Source organism: Pseudonaja textilis, chromosome 3, assembly GCF_049901715.1.
Source record: "Pseudonaja textilis isolate UNSWEBS1 chromosome 3, rPseTex1.2, whole genome shotgun sequence".
NCBI classification, from domain to species: Eukaryota; Metazoa; Chordata; class Lepidosauria; order Squamata; family Elapidae; genus Pseudonaja; species Pseudonaja textilis.
This window is the reverse complement of record NC_141992.1, coordinates 150,762,400-150,773,963: the sequence shown is the minus strand read 5'-3', so window position 1 is coordinate 150,773,963 and position 11,564 is coordinate 150,762,400. Positions and strand designations below refer to the sequence as shown.

Here is an 11,564-nt window from a genome sequence, read left to right as displayed (position 1 = left end):
TGAGAAAAAAAAAGAAACCCACATATTGTGGAGGTTTTGAAAAAAGGGATTACATAAGGATATAATAAACTTACTTATTTAAAAGATATCTGTAAACTGATGGATCAAACTATTCAGCATAATAATATGAAGGGACAGACCCTCCCCCTTTTCTCATAAAATCTCTTGGAAAATTGAGGAATCCTCTGGAGGAAAATTAAGGGAACTCATGGTTTGAATGTAAGTGAAAGTCCTATTGCAAAAAAAAAATAAGCAGCTTACATAACACTGAATGAATCATGTTAATATTTAGGCAGCTTTTTCCTTGAAATTATGGCAATGCATTCTCCTGACTAAGATCCCTTTAGAAAAACTCCATAAAATCCAATTTTATCTTTTAAGAAAAATTATTCAGACCAAGATAACCATTTGATTTTTGTTATTTGGTTTTCTCACTGTCACATGGGCAAACATGGTTATTATTTAAATATATAAGGTACATAAGAGAGGCAATTTGATATTAAGGCATCAAACTACAAATTGGGAGAGTTCCAATATCCTGTTCTGCTTTAAACACAAAGCCAGCTGGGTGACTTCGAGCCAGTTGCTTTTAGCTCTAGAAAGATAGCAGTGGCAAGCCAAGGAAACTACAGGGGCTTGTCCAGGTATCACCAGGAATTAAAACTTACTTGAAGGCACACATTTATTATCTGTCGGGCCAAAAGATCTGAGTGACCGCTATCTGGTAGCAATACAGTTAATCCCATAAATAATATCTGCTCTGTTATAGCTAAAAATTTGCTATGAAATTCCAAGAAGCAGAGGAATCCTAACCTACCTGCTATGTATGTTCCTGAATGTGAAACGGAACAATCTTATAGATCTATTGCCTTTAGATCTATGTGTATACAAATAGTGCTGTATACACTACCTTTTCAGATTCTAAATATAAAACTTTATGGTCCAAAAAGGGTTTGTTTGTTTTTTACTATAGAATCATCCTAAATAGGCAAAAGGCTCTTAACTTCGAAAATCTTGGTTTACGGTTGTAACCTAGGATGATCACCGATCATTTTTAACTAAGACTAAGCTTAATAATTTGGTACTTAATAACTTACCAACATTAAGTATTTTGATTTAAATCTTAATTCTAAAGCCCATTTTTCTATATTCAAGCAGAGACTGGTACAACCGCGCAATACTGTTCCGAGCAGCCTTTCGGACTTTTGTAACGTCGGCGTCTACTCGAAAGCTTCCAACAGAAACCCGGTTGTTCGCGACACTTATTATTCAAGACAAGTAAACGGATTACATGGAAGTCGGCCTACGCTGACATGTGAATAGTGCCCTGAGCACCATTCGTGGATTTCACGCACCCATCCTCCGAAGGGGGGGGGGGAACGGAGGGGAGGGAGGGGGTCTGCAACAAGTACGAAGAAGAAGAAGAAGAAGAAGAAAAAAAAGAAGAACCCGAATGCGGTTCAACACCTGCTCCCGGACGGCTGTTTTATTAGGATGCAGCAGAGCTCCTCAAACCAGCCACGCATGCGTGCTCAGTGTTTATTAAAAATTCACTGCGCCACCGTCCTTCCCAAAGCCCTTCCCTCGGGAAGGGAGTAACCTGAACGACCGACTCCGAAACGGGCTTCGGTACCTGTTCCAAGCCAAGTCCGTAGGTTCTTCTCTTCCCCCTACGCCTCTTTACAGAACCACCCCAGCCCCCGCCGCCGGTATTTCGAGAAAGTTCTAGCCGCACCACCCAAGAAGAGAAAACGATCTCGACGCTTGCGCACTGACACTCACTTTCTCCGCCCTCTAATCGTAACCGTGCCCGTTATTCTTTTTTTCCCCCTCCTTCTGGTTGATGGCTATGTTAAGAAACGAGTTAAATTACTGCCGCGGAACCCCTAGAAACGCTAAGAATGGGCAATTGTGACGTCGGCCTTTGCTCCGAACTCTCCTCACCTCCCTTCGCCTCGCTAATGCTCACGACCGCACCGCGTGTCTACCCGTTCCTCTCGCCCGACTCCCGTCACGTGAATGGCGTTTCCACCAATCCGGGAGGCGAGTGACAAACCGACATACTGACGGGCTTGAGGGAGGGGGGGGGGAGAGAGGCGAGGGAAAGGGGAGCGACTGAGCTGAGGGGAAGGGGTGTCGTCCAAACCCGACTGTTACCGTAGCTGTTGGAACGGGGTTGGAACTCGGGGCGCCGCTCACTGGCAGCGGGTGGCTGAGCAGCCTGGAAAGGACAGCCCGTCTTGTCAGGAGTCGTCTCTCTCTTCCGCTGAGGAAAGGTAAAGAGAGGAAGAAACTGCCAGTGTCGCTACCGCAGATTCGGGTCCGGGGAGGGGGAAGGAAGGCGGCGGCAATTACGTGGATGACACCCCCGGTTAATATCGCGCTGAGGTGAGGGGGGTTGGGGAAGAGGTGGCGTGAATAAAACCAGCCGCGGTCGTGTTTTAACGCTGCTCCAAGATTTTCTCTTTCGCTTCCTTCTGCCATATATAGATATATACGTGTCTGTCAAACTCGCTCCTTTCTGCAAATGTGGCTGTTTTTCGGTGGCACAGGGGAGAGTGTATGTCCGCCCCTTTTCAGCCCCAACCCAGTCTATAGATGGATGGGTGGATGGATGGATGGACGGACGTCGGCGTGTGTATATTATTCGTGCGTGTGTATGTCCGTGTGTGCCTCTCCGTGTGTGCGTGCTCACAAGCGCGTGTACGTGTGCGGACCCGGGTCAGTGCACAATCTACTGTGGTGCACCCCGCGAATCGCCCCTTCTTGGGGTCTTGGGTGTTGTGTGCTGAGCGGGAGTCGTTTTGCTCCGCTGTGTTTCCCCCGGCGCGTTTGAGAGGAAGAGAGAACACTCCTCCTGCTTCCCACCCCCTTTCTTGCATTGCCTTTCCTCGTAATGGAGGTGCTGCAGCCGGTTTGCCTTCCTAGAACGGGCACGAATCCTTCTCGGCTCTGCCGACACGCCTTCCCTCAGCCTCCAGCTTGCATTCTCTGGCACGGTCGGTCCGGAGGCAGCAATCCCCAGGCTTTCTTGCGCTCCCAGCCTGTCACCTTTGGCGCGGCTGCAGCTGGAGCCATGGCTGCCGCTGCTGTCACTACTTCTCCGTGCTTGTGGGTTGGTCCCTGATAGGCGTTTTCTCTCCGCGTTCCTCATCGTATACGATACTAAGGCTTCTGCGTTTATGGGCCAAAGTAGGGTAATTCATAGCAATCCTAGCGCTGCTAACTCCCGAGTTTTCTGGTCTGCAGCATTGTCAGCCCTTTTTAAAAGGAAGAGGCGGTGGTTAGCGGGCGCCCCCGCCCGTGAGTGTTTGCGTACATTTCTACAGGCTGCTGAGGGGGTGAAAAGAGAGAGAGAGAGAAAGCATAAGCGGTGTTTCTAGAGCTTACGGAAATAGTTATTTCCAGCATCATTCTCATGGACAGTGTGTGCTAGGAGTAAAAGATTATTTAAAAACTGCGCCTTAAGTTCAGACAAGCCGGTTAGCCTAGTTTGGTGCAACACATGTGTTTCTTCGCTGGGTCTTAAGACGGAATAAAATATTTATATCTTTCTGTTATATATTAAATAGCTTTCTGTTTCTTGCTTGACTTTTGCCAGTGCTAAAATTCTTATTTAACTTTTAAAAGTGAAACGACTTGAACATTTTAAATAAAGGAAAAGAAGCGCACTCTTTCACTAAAAATGGCCAGAGTTTTTAGAATGAGAAAAATAGCATATTGAGAATCATGGAGTTTGGTGAACGTTGATAAGAATATTAGATATTTCTATGTGCTTTTAGACAAAATGCTCTCCAAATTTGCCACAGTGAATACTTGATGCAATTATACTGAAATTATATAGTAATGAATTATGTAATTAATAAATATACCTGGAAGACAGGAAATGTTGTAGAAGATTTAATTAGCTCTCATTTGCTTCTGTGCCTCACACAAGCCATTACTTTTGGATCATACTGACTGAAAATAATTGCAGATGTCACAGATTTATAATGGTATTTAACTGGTCTTTGAGATGGTCCTTTATTTGGTTCCAGAAATTCCAGAGTGAAAGTTGCTGTTTCTTTCTATATTGAGAATAGGGGAAAGTCATTTCCCCTGAAATACATACATATGTATTATTTGGGAATACATACATCTATGTATAAGAACCACTTATTTATCCATTGTCCTAAATGAAAAGTTTCCCTTCTTTTTGCTCACAAACATTTTGGATTTTTTTGTTTCTCATCCTTTTCCTTATTATTCACCTGTATATTAGAGTAAATCACACATAAAAATTTGTTAACTGTAGAATAGGATGCAAGGAGATTTTATAATTTTTTGTATATGATATTGATAATTGTATACCACATGGCATGATGTGAAAATGTCATACAATGTTGGCAGTATTTAATCTGTCAGAAGAGAATGAGCTTATAAATGACAAGGTAACTGTGCCAGATTGGACCAGAAAAGATAGCTCAGGGTTGATGACAGGCAGAACTGCACTTAACCTTCTGTTTCCTTAGTTGAGCTCTTTTCAAGATTGTTATCCAAAGTCACAATCATAAGTGTGTTGGTTTATTGCATTATATTTGCATTTGAAATTGTTATTTAGCCATACTTAAGTGTATTTGGGGGGAAAGTTTGGTAATTTCAGTTTGAGACTAATATTCATTTAGAGACGAAGTATATGAATAGTTGTAAGTAGGCCAAGAAGGTTTTAGCAGCTGTGTAAATCAACCCACCCACCTACCTACCCACCCCTGAGATGAATGCTCCCTCATTCTGCTGTTTGGAATCAGTAACATGCACCACAACATAAATACATGCTGGAATAATGGAAAAATGATTCAGTGTTTCTGATAATCATGCTTGTGGTTAAGAATATTCATTCTTATTTATTCTGAATACTATTCATATCCATTCTAGACAGTATTCTACATGTACAGGAAAAGTATTTCACTCCATTTAAAAGATTAGGTAGATGGTATGGAAATGCTTTTGGATCCTATATTAACATTAGAGATTCAAACATCTCAGGGGCTTTCACTGCTATTTATTAAAATAAAACTAGAGCTTGTGACCAGCTTATTTTGTAAAAATTATTCATGTTCTTATAACTTCCTATGGACAATTACAATTATTTATCTGAAAGTGTGTCTTTGGAAACAGTATAGAAACTAAGAGTCATTCAAATTAGCATCTATGCTAGCTGGACTGACAGGTGCAAAATATATTATGTTGTTGCTTTGCAGTGTGTCTATAGTCCATTTCCAGACCCAGTTCAAAGTACTAGTGTTCAATTTACAAGCACTAAATGGCTTAGTAACTTAGGAACATCTCTTCCTAATATTTACCTATTTGGATTCTAGTGATCTGTGTATAAGGCTTCTCTCCAAGTACCCTTGCCAAATTAAGTGAGGCAGTAGTCACAAAAAGGGCCTTTTTAGGACAGGTGCTTTGTTAATTAAACCTGAAAACAAATCTTGAAAACTTTGACATCTTATTGAATATCTTGAAGCTATCATCTTATTCTGATTTGTAATATCTTTGTTACTATTCTTGGTTCTTCTCTCTATGGGTGATGTAGAAAGGTAGCATACAAAATAAATCTAATAAAATTTTGAGATTATTTTATTAACAAATTTAAACTTGTTGCCAAAATGAAAGTTAATTACTCCATTTATAGGCTAGCTGTTTTAAATAAGTTTCAAATTTGCTTTCTTCTTATCCCTTAATTATATATTTTAGTTCATGGACACAATTTCTACACGTCTATGAATGATTGTGAAAGCATCATGAGTATTGACTTTTTGCTTACAAATGCATTTTAGTTTGTAAGTAAATCTGCAAATCCAGAATCCAGAATTAAAAATAATTGACTATGCAAATCAAATATAACTATTCCAGGTCTCAATAGGTGGATAAAAACACCAAATCCTGTTTAAATATCTGGCAGACTGTGTGACAAATAAAAATAATAATTGATATATTGATTAAAATATACTGGTTTTCAGCTAAAAAGAATGTTTATGACCCAGAAGTGTGAAATGGAATTTCTGATCTTCTAAACACTGCAAATTCATTATAACATTTTATAAATTTATAAATTTCTGTAGGACTTCTCTGGTCAACATACAAAGATACTAGATGGTTTGCAAAATAAGTAAATATTTTTAATTGATTTTTACAATGTTTGTACCATTAACACCTTAAATTTATCTTATCTTAAGTGAAATTCAAATGATCATATTAAACATAGACCTTTCCATATCACTATGATGTTGTGGTATTAAAACCCCAATTAGCATGCTATCTCCACAGTGAGTATCCAAGAAAAGCATCACCTGTAATTAAGCTTTTCCTATTGTATTTTTTCTGTTCCTATAAAAAATATTCTCTTCTTCAATAATGTGGCCTTTTTTCCTCCTTCCTTCAGGGAAGGTCACTCTTCTATGAATTAAAATCCCAGTGTGTGTGTGTGTGTGTGTGTGTGTGTGTGTGTGTGTGTGTATTTTTAGAGTGAGGTGGATGCTCTTCTCTAGTCATCTACCTTTTGGCATGCTATTTCAAGTCCTCACATATAACTTCATCCTCCACACAATTAATTTATTGATTCATTGATTCATGAATTCATCTAACTATTCTAGTGCCACTGTAAATTTTGGGTCCTAATTCAATTTTCCCTTCTTTTCTAATAACCTTCTTTCAAAGACCGGAGGTGAAATATCTATCTAAGCTCTAGAATGCTATTGATTCTTTGTCTTCCCTGCTCAGTCAAGTTACTTGGATGTTTTATTGACAAATGGAAAATTGATCGATTGGCATAGGGAGAGAAAAACCAAAAATTTTTTCTCCTATGCATCAGGCTATTTTATTTTCTGGCCATTTCAACTTCTTCATTTGGTTTGCAATTTATTACATGTAGAACATATGCATTGGTAGCAGACATTCTCAGTTTATGTAAGGTAAGAATTGTGCATTGTGGAAAAATGTAGCAAAGCTGTGCTAATATTACAGGGTGTCAAACTGTTGGCCCACAGGCTGGATGCGTCATGTGCAGGCCACGCCCACCCCAGCTCCACAAAGGCAAAACATGTCACGATACATCGTGATATGTTATGTGACACAATCGAGTTTGACATCTGTGAGTTAGCAGGACAAAGACCTGTAGAGGGAAAGCAGAGAGTTCCATGGATTGGTCAATTTTAGATCAATTATCATCTAAGCTTTCGGATCTTTCCATTGATTAGAAACCAGTAATGAGGCTTTACTTGCAGAAAATAAACATGCATGTTGAACTCTATAGCTAAGGGGGATGTCTACAAATTAAGCTAAGCAAAAAGCAAAACAACAAACATCACATTACGACCATTACGACATTTAAAATATTTAGAGGGCTATGCAAAAACATTTTGAGAACCTTGGAACAACATTACAACAGTTCCAGTAAGATCTGAACAACCCATGTCAAATGACAGTTGAAGCAACAACTCTTTTGCACTTGAAATATTTTGAATTAAATGGAGAGTACAGTCATGATTATTTCATAATATATCAAAGATACAGATTCTTTGTAGACTATCCATTCTGTTTCTTTCACAAACATCATTAGAAATAGCGTACTTAGGATAGACACAGATGTTCCCTTGTCAGACGACTTGGAAAAGCAGTGTAGGTGCTGTTTTCTATATTCAGTTGGGGTGGGAGCAAAACTGCTTCAAAATCCAAATTCCTGCTTAATAAATATCTCTTTATTAGATTTAGATTTGGAGCATGAAGAATTTCACAAAAAAAAACTAAGCAGAATTAAGATTTTTGTTTCACTATGCATCGTATATTGGCTGTGCATCATTGTTTATGAGCTGATTTTGAATTTTGTGGAATATAAATTTGATTCAATTTCTTTACTGATTCTAATGAAACTGCTGAATTTTGATGTGAGATTTGAGATACGGTGTTTTAATTTTTTTTGATAATTTTTCAATCAATAAGTTTTTAATGACTTGAAATATTTGTATCTGAGTGTATTGAATTCTAGAATGTGTTATCAATAGTGGTGATGCTAACTCCCATATTTTTTCAACTTTACAAGTCTGCAAATGCAGATTTTAAACTGGTATTTCCAAATGTTGGATCTCTGTTTATTATTTTTGTGAATTAAAAAAAGTTTGCAAAACATAATTAAATCCAATAATAAGACATTATTGAAGTCTAGCAGTAATTAACTTTTAAAAACTGCAGAACCCTCTATAGTACTTGTCTTCACTTTGGTAATAGTAATCTGATGATTACTTGGTGATAGTAATCTGATAACTATAGTTCTGTGTTTATTAAACAACCAACAAAGGTACATTTTCTCCAGTATGTTTTCTTTTGTTTAATATTCAAAGAAACAACACTTATGTCGCTCTCCATATTTGTTGAGTGAGCAATCTGTTACAAAATGTTCTGACATTTTCCAGTGTGAAGCTTCCAAAATAATATTGGCTGAACTATTTTTTCTATTTACAAACATTGAGTTAAAAAAGTAATACAATAAAAATAATTTTAATTTTCATTCTAATTAATTTTGAAACATGTGTAAAACATGTTTTATAATGTAAATGTTTTCCAGCCATTTTAAATATAATACAGTACCAGGGCAATATATATAAAGAAAGTAACTCCCACTTAGGAAAATGAATAAATGCTTAGGAAAATGAATAAGGCAATGATAATTGTAAGAATGTTTAAACAAAAATAGCCATAATGCAATTTCCTTGCACTAATATATATGGCATACTTAAACAAACTTTGGTATCTCATAAATTTGATAATTTTAGTATATATTCTGCCTATATGGTGTTCAATTTAGAGCTATGTTTTTTAAAATAAGGACACAGATTTCAGTATGACTTATTCCCCCCAACTTTGTATTTTGCCATTATTTTATTATTCATTTTTTATGGCCAGACATTCAACATAGGATTGAGTTTAATATGATCATTGATTGATTGGTTTTATGATTATATCAATAAAATAAAATAAAGGTAAAATACAAGAAATAGGTAAAAGAAAATTCAATAATAAAATATATATGTGCTTAATACAAACATCAGTGTTTAGATAAATATATCGCCTTTATACCAATCTGTTTAATATAAAAGCTTCTTAGCTGAACTGCCTTGTGTATAAACAGTTCTCCTATGAACTGTTTGTTCAGAGCATCCATTGATGGGAGGTGCTTCAGTCTCTTCTAGGAAGGCTGGGCTTAAACCTGAGGACGCTCATCCACGAGACACCATCCCCAGTTTTAGCTCAGCCTTTCTTCAGACAGGTTGTGTTATTGTTTTCCTGGTCGGAACAGAACACTGGCGATTTAGCTGATTTAGCTGATTTATTTCTCAGGTCAGGTGCATAGTTTCTGTCACCAACTACCCCCCACCCCTGGGAACCTCCAAAAATCATTTCTCTCGATTTTTACGAGCGCTCGAACCCCCCCTCCAAGGCTAAAGCCTCATAAACGCGGGCAGCTTATCTTTCCGATCTGCCCTGAGGCTAAAAGCCTCTTGTTTCAGAGCCGCAGCCTGAAACTGCTCAACAAGGAGGCTTATCTCTCCGATCTCCCAGCCGGCTCAGTAAACGCTCCGTCTCCTCGAGGCTCGAAGCCTCAAATTAAACAGTGAAGCCTTTTTTGCTTTTATTACAAGGCTTTCCCCGCAGAACACCTCAGGGCAGGGAATTAGCCCCTGTGCCTTTCCGCTGAGCGGTTTTGCTTTCAGCAGGCTTGGCAGTGATAGCTGCTTTCGTTTTCATTCTGCCACAGGGCGGCCACCATTTTAAATGGCCGCATGGTTAAAATTGCTGAGTAATTGTGACATTCTGTGAGGCAAGTTACCCAACAAGCTTCCCTTCTTGGGGACCTGGGAAGGGGGTCCCTACCACCAGTCCACTGGATGATAGAGAACTTGAACTGCTGGATTCCACAGGCAATAAGTGCAGCTAAACTGATCTAATTATCAGTTCTGGTCTCCATATTTGATATTACATGTACTTTATTCAAAAATTGACTTGATTGACTTAAATTCTACAAATATTTAAGTCATTAAAATATGTGTGTCTGTGTGTGTATATGTATATGTGTGTGTGCATATATATATATGTGTGTGTGTGTGTGTGTGTGTGTGTGTGTGTATTTCATTAATTTCGAAGGAACCAAATTAATATCCAACACTTAATATCCAGCAAGAGAATAATCAGGGAAGCCATCGAAATAGAGAGACACCCCTATAACATGAATAAATGGGACGATACCTCCCGCCTACCAGACATCTGGAAACTAGCCCTCACCAACAAACAAGTCCCAGCCACGAAAACCAACACCAGACCCAAAACAATATGGGACACCACCGCCAATCCCCCTTATCAGACCCAGGCCCAAACCCATTCTATAAACAAAGGACAACCACTGTCCAGAAACCAGACCACGGCTGCTTCGCCAGCTGTCTCAACCTGACCCCAAAACCAAACAAGCTGACACACGCCAAGAACACAGACCCAGACCCCAAACTTGAAGCCAGACCAAAACCCAGAATGCTATATCACAGCCACCCACTCAGGATATCACATCAGAAAACTCAGGAAATTACACCACAAGAACTCAAGAAGTTGCAACACAGCAAACGACCCAGGAAATCACAGCACAAGACCAAGGATACCACAGCAATAAAACTTACAAGGTCATCACACAACCCATTACCCAAGCCGTTACAACACAGGAGGCTAATGGAAAAGAGATCAAAACACAAACGATCCAGGAGATGACAGCACAAGATCCAGGGTATCTCCACAACAAAACTCACAAGGCCATCACACAGCCCATTATACCAACATCAACTTCATCAAACAATCAAGAGGCAGCAGTGCAGCCAACCAGCCCAGCACACTAGCCCTCCCCCCACCAGTATTTATGGAGAGACTGCAGTTCCGATCACACACTGCTTGCACTGGCATGAAGCCGAAAGCACCAGCCTGAGGAGGGCGAGTGGGACCTCGCCGAAACGTCACCAAGATACTCTTAATCTTACACGGGAAAAGACCCGAACATACCTATACCTATATACGTATATATATATAAAAACAAAGCAAAACAGAACAAGGAGACAACACTTGCTAAAGGCATCGGGGAACAATTTATTCCAGGATCCCCTGCCTCTTAAGGGAGCAGGCCCCTAGGTGTTCCAGCCACCTCATTTCATAGCCTCTTTACATTGTTAATCTATCAAAGGCATTACCATGGCCAGCAACTACAGCCCCAGATCTAGACTAACTGCTAAAAATCAAGATAAGTTCATGGATCCCCAAAAGATCTCTAAGGCAGCAGAGAAAGATGCACGCAAACGCCATCAGACATTAGAAAGGCAGGTGGAAAAATGTACACAAGCAGCTGTACAACCCACCTCTTCACCACTCATCATAACCTCTACCTCACAGGCCAAGAACCTTCCAATCGCCCCTCTGGATTTATCCAGAAGGAGCAGCATATCAATACAACCTCCCCAGGAGACTCTTTCAATATTCTCTCCCCAAGGAGGCCC

At 39.5% G+C, this 11,564-nt stretch overlaps 1 protein-coding gene across 9 annotated transcripts in view; it reads left to right on the top strand.

Annotated features, from left to right (window-relative positions):
- The first annotated feature begins 1,577 nt into the window (after window positions 1-1,577).
- Window positions 1,578-11,564, top strand: part of ANKRD12 (ankyrin repeat domain 12) — a 73,835-nt gene continuing 63,848 nt past the window's right edge. The window contains exon 1 of one of the 9 annotated variants that reach the window (XM_087931073.1): window positions 1,578-2,043. The gene's annotated coding sequence lies outside the window, so the exon portion shown is untranslated. Of the gene's footprint in view, window positions 2,389-11,564 lie in introns of all 9 variants that reach the window. The other 8 variants (XM_026699387.2, XM_087931069.1, XM_026699386.2 and 5 more) reach the window with 8 other exon arrangements.